We start from the raw sequence: 13,261 nt of genomic DNA, 5'->3' as shown, positions 1-13,261 counted from the left end.
GATATGCAGACAGTAATGGCAGGATACCAGTTCTTCGCAGAGTCAGTGTCAGCTCCATGAAAGTTAACATTCTTCTGTCATTCTCCACCTGGGAATCATAGGGAAACACATGATTTTGAATTCGAATTCTAGAATAAGATCCTTGTGAGGAAGAGAAATTTAACTGTATTTAGCAGTGGCCAAAGCATGGAGAGATGAACCATTCTGTTCATGGCCACTTCAGTATAAAAACTTTCCATCCTAGGCTTGCTGTAGTCTTCACTATGCAACAGTTTCCCCCTTCTGCCATCATCCCTTGGGAACTGCTTATATTTGTATCAAGGAGGGTTAAGAAAAATGTCCATCATATGAGACAACTTCTAAGCTCCTCAGTTACATCTCCACTGTGCTTTTCCCTGTAAACCTTTGTCTCCCTCCTCCTTACTCTTTCCTATTTTCTACCATTCAGAGTCACAAGCATTCTTGAAGTTTGTATTTAGAGTAATTTTTCCCTCTGGAAGTTATTGCCCTCTCCAGAAACTAATGAATTTGAAGAGTATGTGCTCCTCAGCAAGCTCACTGAAGTCTGTGAGCTAGAGGATGGAAGTCAGACTGCCAGAACTTTTGATCTGAGCTTACAGTCTTCCACAGCTGGGTAAGTGTGCTGGGCCTGCTTCTGCTGGGTCTGGCTGCTTCTGCCTTTCAAAGCTCTGGATGCTGCAAGACAAAAATGTCACCAAAGCAAATGGGCATTGCCAAGGTTGCCAGAGCATGACCAGCTCTTAACTGTGCTTGCAAATCCAACAGAATTAGTGTGCTTCAGTGTAATGGTGCATAGCTCCTGACTCTCCACCAATAGCTACTGTAAGCCAGCAGGCCTCAAACAGGAAGTATTTACTTAATCTTGTGTTGGTCTTTATCTAGGAACTGGTTACGGAGCTATATAGAATCATAGAATAGTTAGGGCTGGAAAGAACCTTAAGATCATCCAGTTCCAACCCCCCTGCCATGGGCAGGGACACCTCACACTAAACCATGCCACCCAAGGCTCTGTCCAACCTGGCTTTGAACACCGCCAGGGATGGAGCATTCACAGCTTCCCTAGGCAACCCATTCCAGTGCCTCACCACCCTATTTCTTCCTTATAACCAATCTAAACTTCCCCTGTTTAAGTTTTAACCCATTACTCCTTGTCCTGTCAATCACTACAGTCCCTAATAGAGAGTCCCTCCCCAGCATCCCTATAGCCCCCCTTCAGATACTGGAAGGCTGCTATGAGCTCCATGCAGCCTTCTCTTCTCCATGCTGAACAGCCCCAACTTTCTCAGCCTGTCTTCAGACGGGCGGTGCTCCAGTCCCCTGGTCATCCTCATGGCCCTCCTCTGGACTTGTTCCAACAGTTCCATGTCCTTTTTATGTTGAGGACACCAGAACTGCACACAATACTCCAAGTGAGGTCTCACAAGAGCAGAGTAGAGGGGCAGGATCACCTCCTTTGACCTGCTGGTCACGCTCCTTGTGGTGCAGCCCAGAATATGGTTGGCTTTCTGGGCTGCAGGCTCACGCTGCCGGCTCATGTTCGTTTTCTCATCGACCAACACCCCCCCAAGTCCTTCTCCACAGGGCTGCTCTGAATCTCTTCTCTGCCCAACCTGTAGCTGTGCCTGGGATTGCTCCGACCCAGGTGTAGGATCTTGCACTTGGCATGGTTTAACTTCATAAGGTTGGCATCAGCTCACCTCACAAGCGTGTCCAGGTCCCTTTGGATGGCATTCCTTCCCTCCAGCGTATCAACCAAACCGCACAGCTTGGTGTCATCGGTAAACTTGCTGAGGGCGCACTCAATCCCACTGTTCGTGCCACTGACAAAGATGTTGAACAAGACTGGTCCCAACACCGATCCCTGAGGGACACCACTCGTTACTGGTCTCCAGCCGAACATCGAGCCATTGACCACAACTCTTTGCGTGTGGCCATCCAGCCAGTTCTTTATCCACCGAGTGGTCCATCTAGCAAACTGATGTCTCTCCAATTTACAGACAAGGATGTCATATGAGACTGTGAAATGCTTTGCACGAGTCCAGGTAGATGACGTCAGCTGCTCTACTCCTGTCCATCATTTCTGTAGCCCCATCATAGAAGGCCCCTTCTTGAAAATGGGGGTTATATTTCCCTTTTTCCAGTCATTGGGAACTTCACCTGACTGCCATGATTTTTCAAATATGATGGGCAGTGGCTTAGCAACTTCATCCGCCAGCTCCTTCAGGACACATGGATGGATTTCATCAGGTCCCATGGACTTGTGCAAGTTCAGGTTCTTAAGATGGTCTTGAACCAGATCCTCTCCTACTGTGGGCCCAAGGTCCTCATTCTCACAGTCCCTGTGTCTGTCTGCCTTCCAAGACTTGGGTGGTGTGGTCGGAGCATTTGCCAGTGAAGACTGAGGCAAAGAAGTCATTAAGAACCTCAGCCTTCTCCAAATCCAGGGTAGCCAGTTCTCCTGATAGTTTCCCGAGGGGGCCCATGTTGTCCCTAGTTTGTCTTTTATTTGCAGTGTACCTATAGAATCCCTTCCTGTTATCCTTCACATCCCTAGCCAAGGTTAACTCTAACTGAGCCTTAGCTTTCCTAACCTGGTCCCTAGCTTCTGGGACAACATCCCTGTATTCTTCACCAGCCACCTGTCCTTGCTTCCACCTTTTATAAGCCTCTTTTTTCCATCGAATTTTCCTCAGCAGCTTCCTCAGCAGCTCCTTATCCATCCAAGGAGGTCTCCTGACCCTCTTGCTGCACTTAACTATCTTCGTCTTTCACAGTATCACAGTATCACAGTATGTTAGAGATTGGAAGGGACCTCAAAAGATCACTAGTCCAATCCCCCTGCCGGAGCAGGAACACCTAGATAAGGTTACACAGGAATGTGTCCAGGCGGGTTTTGAATGTCTCCAGAGAAGGAGACTCCACAACCCCCCTGGGCAGCCTGTTCCAGTGTTCTACATATAAAGAAAGGGTAAGACATAGGCAGAAAATACTTCAGAACAAAATGTTTTTATAAAGACATGTATAAAGATGAGCAGAGACCCATTTATACAATCTTGTTGCAACAAGCTCTCTCCCTCTGGCTAAAGCAACTTTACAGAAGTTAGCATCATGCTGTGGGAAGTATCTTTCAACTGGACACAGGATCAAGAGTATGGATCAGCACCTGAACTGCACAGAACTGAAACTCTTTCAAGTACCTGTTAGAATACAACTATACAGGATTGTAAAATTAGCAAAAAGTTTAAATGTAAACTTTTTTTTTTTAATGTACTCATAACAATAACAAAGCTTGAAAGTTTGTGTACCTTGCTTAAGGGGAAGCGGTTATTATCGTTTCTGATCAGACTTACAGAACAGTAGGGATTAACACAGAAGAACAGAACCAGGAGAAAAAGCTTTTTTTCTTAAGAACCACTACAACATTTTGAGATTGTCAGGTTTACTGGTCTATAATGGAGCTCTTCAGTGTAACATAAATAACAACCCACACAAGTGAGAAGTAGAACTAGAAAAATGCTATTAAAGATGTCCCAGAAACAGCTGCAAAGCAGGCAAGATTTCTCAAGGTTAAGTTTAAACTATGAAGGAAAGCAAGTAATCACAACAACTGAAACCCAAGCAATGGCCATGGCAACTGAACTGGCAGGATTTCAAGTCAGTGACGGAATCCTTAGGAAATATTTAGCTTGCTAGAATGGCCACATTTTCCATTCCATTCCCTTACTTCTCCCCATTGTCATTTGAGTAACTTTCACAAGACAGCCAAAACTGCATTGAATTTGTAGGGAATGTGCAGCAGAAGCCAGGGTGAAAGTCAAATTCTGGTACTGCCTGAGATGAAAAACTCTATCAAAGTGTCCAAAACTATACCAGCAGGAAAAGAGAAGATTTGAATGGCAACTTACCTTCATTATGGGGAATATAAAGCCATAGTTTTATTGAAGATAACATGGCTAGGGACAACTTTCATAATTTTTTTTTGCTTCCCAAAATGCAGGAATTGGCCAACTGAAATACCTGAAGTACAACTCCTCAGAGGACAGCTGTTGCTTTCAAATCCAGACTACCTGCAGCACCCCACAGTAGTGAAATATCTACATCCTAAACCTAAAAGTAAATTCCAACTTTGGTAAAACCTGAGATTTGATACCGCTTTTAATAAACACAAGAGAGTTTCCTAAAAAACCAGATCACAGAATCCCAGACTGGTTTGGTTTGGAAGGGTCCTTAAAGCTTACTCAGTTCCAACCCACTGCCACAGGCAGGGACACCTTCCACTAGACCTTATAATTAGTCAGGAAAACTTTGTCCCCCGTTCCATTTAGGTGCTCTTGGAACTTTGTGTCCTGGAAGTTTGACTAGAGATTAACAGCTTATTAAGATACTTATGCAAATCTAGTGTAGGTGCTCTATAACAAGAACCCTAAACCTTTGAAAATACCATTTACTCTTACCCATGGACAGTTACTTTGGATGCAGGTATTTGTACTGTACAGATACAGATGGAGACTGACAACCAAATGGTTGGCATGCATTTTTAAAAGGTCCTAACAGAAAGCAGGTGTCTTCTTTTCCTGCCCTACAAATCAAGACTAATGCTGAAATCCCAGACCTGCAGGATACCGTTTGCTGTTTATACTGTCAAGCAGTGATGCAGCCAGGGAAAAGGCTCTCATCTCCTCTTTCATAACCTCATTAAACTAATCCTTGCAGAAGCCACATAGATAATTAGAGCCGCTTCCTCAAGCCTGCTAGCTATTAGTCCTCATCGCAGCAAAAGAAAATGAAACCCAAACCTGAGTAGATGATTCCTCATCCTTGAGGAATACTCAGTCATGTCCGAGATGTTTGCCTCATACACCAAAGAATCTGACAGAAGAACAAAGCAACACAGCAGGAGAGTAATAACTGTAGAATAAAAGACAATGAGCAGACAGTTCCTCCCTTCTCTCCCAGTACTTGAGTTCATTCTGCAGTTCTCCCTCAGCTCAGCCCTACAGCAGCACACCTTGACACCTCTGCTCTATGGATCTGGAAACACAACTGGACACCATGGTGTTGTCCTCCCTTTCCCAAACACCTTCTGACTGGAAGTGTGTTCTGTCATATTTACAGCTCCAGTTACCTCCCATGCCACGTATCACTGAGGAAGATGTGTGCATCAGAGCCAAAGTTAAGCACCCCATTTAGCACCAGAAATAGCTGAACACAACTACCTCATTGGGTGTAGAAGAGCAATCTGGACTACACTGATGCATTCCCGAGTGATAATTGTTTTTGGTAGAGCACACAGAGTTCATGGATTGCTTTTAATGCCATTAAATGCAGTTGGATCCCTAGGATTTGCCTTGGGCACTGTGTGCAGCACAAGCTGGGCGCCAGGAATACGATTCTGGATAATGTTCCAATACTAATTTACCAATAACAATGGGGGGGTTAGCTCCTGCTCCCTGCTGGGCTTTTTAAATATTCTTATGGGACAAAGTTGAGAAACCTCGCCCTTTCCTGAGTAACTGGTAAAGGCCTGATATCAGAGTATGCTACAAGGCAAGACATTTTAGGCATCTAGATGATTTATCTTGGGATATCTCTGCTGCATATGAAGGCCTGTACTAGAATCCCATGCTTTCATTCTTAGGAAAGTACAATTGTCTTCTTTAAGCATGGTCTTTAAATCACCTGTGATTAATCTATCATGCACTTTATTACAATCAAAAGTTCAGACACACAAGGAGCTCTTCTCTGCAGGCCACATAAACAACAGTAGCTTATATTTAGGAGACTCTGTATCCCTTACATCTGCAAGCACTTCAGTAGAAAGCAGCATCCCCTCCTCCCCATCCCCTGCCTTGGGATGACATGAGCACTTCTGGGCATAGAATCATAGAATAGTTAGGGCTGGAAAGGACCTTAAGATCATCTAGTTCCAACCCCTCTGCCATGGGCAGGGACACTTCCCACTAAACCGTGCCACCCAAGGCTCTGTCCAACCTGGCCTTGAACACTGTCAGCGATGGAGCATTCATGCTCAATTACTGCAGATCCCGTAAGCTGTAGTGACCATTGAGATGCCACAGAGGTACCAAATACACACAAAGATCCCAAATAAGATAAAGTCTGGGGGAAAAAAAAACCCACCAAAACAACCAAAAAACCAATCAACCACAAACCCAAAATGCTTATTGAAAAAAACAGAAGAGAAAAGAAATGGTTAATGGTTCTACAAAGGGCCAAAAAGGCTAAAGAACAGAGCACTGTAAGAGGATACTGGGTGGCAAATACTATCAAAGACATAGATCTGGACCTTTTTGTCCTGTCTACATCTTAAAACCCCCAAGGATCAACTAGTAAAATTAAAGAGGAGAATTTCTTTCTTTCTCCCTTCCAAACAAAAACACCATTTCATAATGAAAAAATAATCAATGTAGAATTCCAAACTAATCGTCCATTATTTTGACTACAATTTTTAAATCAAAACGCCTTCATAATAACAGATGTGCTGCTGAGGTTATAATCTTACTTTTAGTGTATATTGCTAATCTCTAGTCTTACTGGAGGGGAAAGACTTTGGGAAAACTAGTTCTATTAGAAGGCCAGTAAGATAGTTAAGAGCCCAGAGCGCATGATATATAAGAAGGGGCTTACATATATGCTGATGGGGTTCTTCACCCACATGCCTGTTCTGAGTAAACCTAAAAGGACTTAATGTACTTGACATGCCTACTCCTCTGTCTAGTGTCACTGCACTGGCTGATGGATTCAAAGCCTCTCAACTGGAGGACAGGGCTCACAGGCATATTGAAACGTGAAGCAGGGGCAGGAATCTTGTCTCCATACAGAATCAGACTACCAAAACCTATCCAAACAAAACAAAGAACTCCAACGGTCCTCCACAGCCCCCATATTGACATGCCTTTATTAATCCTTACCTTAAGACTAGTCCTTGTATAGATCTTCTTATGACTTACTCCCTTCTGCTGGGCCTGTTGGTGAAAAACATAAAAATCAGACTGTTTTTAAATAGTGCATGGGACAACATCCATGTGCATTGTGCACCTCTGACCTCCACACCTTTAAAAAGCCCGAAGGCTGCATGGCTTCCAACCTCCATACTTGCAATCGTGGTATACAGAACAAGATGACAAATATCCTCACAATAAAGAGCAGGTAAATAACCATGTTATTGAAGTGCTTACACACAAACAACTGATTTCTGTCTCTACAAACACATACAGAATTATTACTTGTGGCACCTTTGTCATAAATACCTTTAGCTAATATTCTCACTGTAACTTACTGCTGTGTTCCCCTCAGTTTTACTGTGAAGTAAACAACTCTCATTAAACAGGCAGCTTCTGGAGCAGGTCTCTCCTCCTGGGACTAACAGGGGTATCTGCTGCACAGTGAGGGGATTTCAGACCCCAGCTCTGCAGCTTTCACTATTTAGATCCCCAGTTATGAAAAAAACCCCAACAACCCAACTATATTCTGAAGATCTGCAGTGGAGAGTGGATTTAGCTCAGCTCAGTTGCTGAGGGGATAAAACAGGCCCTTGTCCTGTTAGGTAGAAATGTTTGAACTAATTTGATGAACATTATTTTTCTTTGCAAATGAATGATATTCAGTTCAGCAGATTTTGAAATAACCTGATTTTAGTTTCCTGCAAAATACAGTCATTACAACTTCATGTTAATTCTCCCTTTAGTTGTTTTTCCCTGAAAAACGTAACAAAGTAATTTGCAATTGGTGCAGCTACACCAAAGTACATAGACCTCACAGCAGCTTTCCAATATCTGAAGGGCCCTAGAAGGGTGCCAGAGAGGAACTCTTCATCAGGGACTGTAGGGATAGGACAAGAGGTTTAAACTGAAACATGGGAAGTTCAGGTTAGATATAAGGCAGAAGTTCTTCCCTGTGAGGGTGGTGAGTGCTATCACAGGTTGCCCAGAGAAGCTGTGGCTGTCCCATCCCTGGCAGTGTTCAAGGCCAGGTTGGATGCAGCTTGAAGCAAACTCCTCTAGTGGAAGGTTAGTGGAAGATGTCCCTGCCTTTGGCAGTGGGGTTGGAACTGGATGATTTTAAAGTCCCTTCCAACCCAAACCATTCTATGATTCTATGGAAGTTAAACCTATGGGCTAACATAATGTAGACCCCAAGTACAATTAAGCATGTTCATTAATACAGACACTGGCAGGCTATGAGATTTGAGTCTCCTTCCTGAGTCAGTGAGAATAAATAACAAGTGGTCTTTCGCGATGTGTCTAAAAGCTCAGGTAATTCTCTTCTAACTTTAAAAGTTATGCAACAGGAGAACGAATGAAATATGGTAAAGCCTAAAAGTATGAACACCACAGCTAGGAACACTTTCATATGTTAATCTAATTTAAAACAGTTGATTCCACAGCTGGACATCTCCAGCACATACTTCTACCAATACACATGGACTTCAAGCAAGTCAATCATTAATACAGCGCAATTAAATCTATTTTTTATATCAGAAAGAGCGCGTGACTGCCTGGGCAAGCATTAGAAGTGCAAATGGCTGGAGATCAGCATCAACCAGCCAAATACCACTGCACCTCTGCCACAACACACCGCATGCAAATGGATACTGCAAATTAAACCTGACAATAAAGGAATCCCCAAACAAGCAGACATTCAAAAGAAACTCTGGTTCTTCAGCTCTCAGTCACAACTCAAGGTTATGTACAGATAGAATAGAAATAGCTATTTTTCTTTCAAATTATTAATACAGTTTATCTATTTTGAGTGTTACCATACAGCATGCATCCAAGACAGCCATACACCACTGTTTTAACAGCTTCTCCAACCTAACAGGTAGGGCAGGGTATATCCTAAAGAGCCAGAAGAACAGCAAGGCCTAAATCTGTGGTCTGTTGCCAATAATTTGCTTCCCACTAGCTCAGCTTTGGCAAAGGCGTTATGACAAAGGCAAATGACAAGCATTTGCTTGTCATTAACTCAGCTTCGGCACTGAAGCAAAGGCACTCAGGATGTAAACAAATGCCAGGGTAGCAGCATCAGATCGCAGTAACCTTGCTGTGGGACATGGGGAGAGACGTGCAGTGTGGACTGTTTTGCTTTGCTTGCTTGCAGAGTTGTTATAGTGCAAGACTAGCTGGTGTTTTCATTTTTCTTTACAGCTTAGATTATAAGCTTTTCTTTACAGCTTAGATTATAAGGCTGGCCAGTGAAGGAGGCTCTGCAAGATTTCAAATGAACAGAATGAAGAAGCAAAGACAGCCATGGGAAGAAAACAAATGCTGCAGCAAAATGAGAGAGCTGGGAAGAGCCCAGGTACTTAACTACGTGATGGATCCACAGACAGCCTGCTAGAAACATTTACTTGGCACCATTTAATTATTAACAGCAAAAGAGAAGCAGTAAGCTGCTTTCCCTTGTGTTCACATTCTAGCTGCAAGAAGACCTGCAAACTTTCAAATATTAATGACAGAAAAGACATTCAGTACAAAGATTCCTAATCATGGTGCAACACTATCTGCAATCATTTGCAGATTACAAAGGACATGTCATGTATTGCTTGGGAGCAACAAAGAGCCAACATAAAATGTCCTTGGATTAGAGTTATCAGTGCTGTTCCTACAAAGTAACTATCTTTGAGAGTAGTGTTTTGCAACATGGCCTTAACTGCTAGTGACTGCACAAAGAAAGAAATTCTATCAGGGAGGGAATTCCCTTTTCGGGGAATTCAGAGCCGTGGATGTGATCCACATCATTTCTGTGCTCTGGGTATTCCTGGATAATCTGACAACACTACTGGGATTTCCTGTGAGCCAGAAAAGCTTTCAGATGCTTCAGCTTCCTGCAGGAATTGCACATAAAAACCACAAGGTTTTGAGACAATACAGCGCAATATGGAACCACCCACTTCCCTCTCATCACAGTCCCAGAGCACTGCAAGATTTCATCCACCCAAGGGGCTAGACTCAGCCATGCACATAGCATCTTCGCAGTTATTTCTCTACAGTTCATGGGCCCAGAAAGGCCAAGGAACATTTCAGCAACTTCTAGCTAACCCCTAAACACTGTGTTCAGCTGAGAAACATTCCAGCAGCCCCCATATCCCAGCAGCAACCTTCTGCTTCAGGATGTGCTGTACATATGTACATACTTATGTTAGAGATAGGCTGGAGAGTATGGAACTCTGTCTGGGGACAGTTGATCAGTCAACAGAGAGTTTGTGGGTCAGGGTTAAAGGGAGAGCAGCGATGGGAGACGTTATTGTGGGGATCTGTTACAGACCGCCTGATCAAGAGGAATCTGTGGATGAAGCACTCTATAGACAGATAAGAACAGCCTCACGCTCGCAGGCCCTTGTCCTCATGGGGGACTTCAAACACCTCGATATCTGCTGGAGGGACAGTACAGCCCAGAACAAGCAATCCAGGAGGTTCCTCGATTGTGTGGAAGACAACTTCCTTCTGCAAGTAATAGAGGAGCCGACAAGGAGAGGTGCCATGCTTGACCTTGTGCTCAACCAACAGGGAAGGGCAGGTTGGAAATGTGACGCTCCAGGGCAGCCTCGGTTGCAGCGATCATGAGATGGCCGAATTTGAGATCCTCAGGACAATGAGAACAACATGCAGTGAGCTCACTGCCCTGGACATGAAGAGAGCAGACACTGGCCTCTTCAGGAACCTGCTTAGTAAGGTTCCATGGGATATAGCCCTAGAGGGCAGGGGGCCCAACATTGTTGGTTGGTATTCAAGGATCACCTACTGCAAGCTCAGGAGTGTTGCATCCCAACTTGAAGGAAGTGCAGGAGGAGGGCTAGGAGACCTCCTTGGATGGATAAGGAGCTGCTGAGGAAAATTCAATGGAAAAAAGAGGCTTATAAAAGGTGGAAGCAAGGACAGGTGGCTGGTGAAGAATACAGGGATGTTGTCCCAGAAGCTAGGGACCAGGTTAGGAAAGCTAAGGCTCAGTTAGAGTTAACCTTGGCTAGGGATGTGAAGGATAACAGGAAGGGATTCTATAGGTACACTGCAAATAAAAGACAAACTAGGGACAACATGGGCCCCCTCGGGAAACTATCAGGAGAACTGGCTACCCTGGATTTGGAGAAGGCTGAGGTTCTTAATGACTTCTTTGCCTCAGTCTTCACTGGCAAATGCTCCGACCACACCACCCAAGTCTTGGAAGGCAGACAGACACAGGGACTGTGAGAATGAGGACCTTGGGCCCACAGTAGGAGAGGATCTGGTTCAAGACCATCTTAAGAACCTGAACTTGCACAAGTCCATGGGACCTGATGAAATCCATCCATGTGTCCTGAAGGAGCTGGCGGATGAAGTTGCTAAGCCACTGCCCATCATATTTGAAAAATCATGGCAGTCAGGTGAAGTTCCCAATGACTGGAAAAAGGGAAATATAACCCCCATTTTCAAGAAGGGGCCTTCTATGATGGGGCTACAGAAATGATGGACAGGAGTAGAGCAGCTGACGTCATTTACCTGGACTCGTGCAAAGCATTTCACACAGTCTCATATGACATCCTTGTCTGTAAATTGGAGAGACATCAGTTTGCTAGATGGACCACTCGGTGGATAAAGAACTGGCTGGATGGCCACACGCAAAGAGTTGTGGTCAATGGCTCGATGTTCGGCTGGAGACCAGTAACGAGTGGTGTCCCTCAGGGATCGGTGTTGGGACCAGTCTTGTTCAACATCTTTGTCAGTGGCACGAACAGTGGGATTGAGTGCGCCCTCAGCAAGTTTACCGATGACACCAAGCTGTGCGGTTTGGTTGATACGCTGGAGGGAAGGAATGCCATCCAAAGGGACCTGGACACGCTTGTGAGGTGAGCTGATGCCAACCTTATGAAGTTAAACCATGCCAAGTGCAAGATCCTACACCTGGGTCGGAGCAATCCCAGGCACAGCTACAGGTTGGGCAGAGAAGAGATTCAGAGCAGCCCTGTGGAGAAGGACTTGGGGGGGTGTTGGTCGATGAGAAAACGAACATGAGCCGGCAGCGTGAGCCTGCAGCCCAGAAAGCCAACCATATTCTGGGCTGCATCATAAGGAGCTTGACCAGCAGGTCAAAGGAGGTGATCCTGCCCCTCTACTCTGCTCTTGTGAGACCTCACTTGGAGTATTGTGTGCAGTTCTGGTGTCCTCAACATAAAAAGGACATGGAACTGTTGGAACAAGTCCAGAGGAGGGCCACGAGGATGACCAGGGGACTGGAGCACCGCCCGTCTGAAGACAGGCTGAGAAAGTTGGGGCTGTTCAGCATGGAGAAGAGAAGGCTGCATGGAGCTCATAGCAGCCTTCCAGTATCTGAAGGGGGGCTATAGGGATGCTGGGGAGGGACTCTCTATTAGGGACTGTAGTGATTGACAGGACAAGGGGTAATGGGTTAAAACTTAAACAGGGGAAGTTTAGATTGGTTATAAGGAAGAAATAGGGTGGTGAGGCACTGGAATGGGTTGCCTAGGGAAGCTGTGAATGCTCCATCCCTGGCGGTGTTCAAAGCCAGGTTGGACAGAGCCTTGGGTGGCATGGTTTAGTGTGAGGTGTCCCTGCCCATGGCAGGGGGGTTGGAACTGGATGATCTTAAGGTTCTTTCCAGCCCTAACTATTCTATGATTCTATATAGCTCCGTAACCAGTTCCTAGATAAAGATCAACACAAGATTAAACTCGTAATAAAATTTTACGTTTGTAAAAAAGATTTCAAAATATTCCAATTTTTGTGCACTCCCAATCACAAACACAGGCTGGAGGAGACTGGATGGAGCAGCCCTGAGGAGAAGAACTTGGGGATGCTGGGTGAGGAGAAGCTCCCCATGACCCTGCTTCAGTGTGTGCTTGAGACCAGAACATCCCTGTGTCCTGGGCTGCATCCCCAGAGCGTGAGCAGCAGGTCGAGGGAGGGGATTCTCCCCCTCTGATGCGCTCTGGGGAGACCCCCCCCCTGCATCCAGCTCTGGGGCAACAACACAAGAGGGACATTGAGCTGTTGGAGTGAGTCCAGAGGCCATGGAAATGCTGGGAGGGCTGGAGCAGCTCTGCTCTGGAGCCAGGCTGAGAGAGCTGGGCTTGTTCAGCCTGGAGAAGAGAAGGCTCCTTAAGGGGAGACCTTAGAGCAGCTCCAGTGCCTAAAGGGGCTACAAGAAAGCTGGAGAGGGGCTTTGGACAAGGGCCTGTAGGGAAAGGACAAGGGGGAATGGCTTTAACCTGACAGAGGGCAGATTG

The sequence above is a fragment of the Psittacula echo genome, assembly GCF_963264785.1.
Source record: "Psittacula echo genome assembly, chromosome: 5".
In the NCBI taxonomy this organism is placed as follows: domain Eukaryota; kingdom Metazoa; phylum Chordata; class Aves; order Psittaciformes; family Psittacidae; genus Psittacula; species Psittacula echo.
This window is presented reverse-complemented; position numbering follows the sequence as displayed.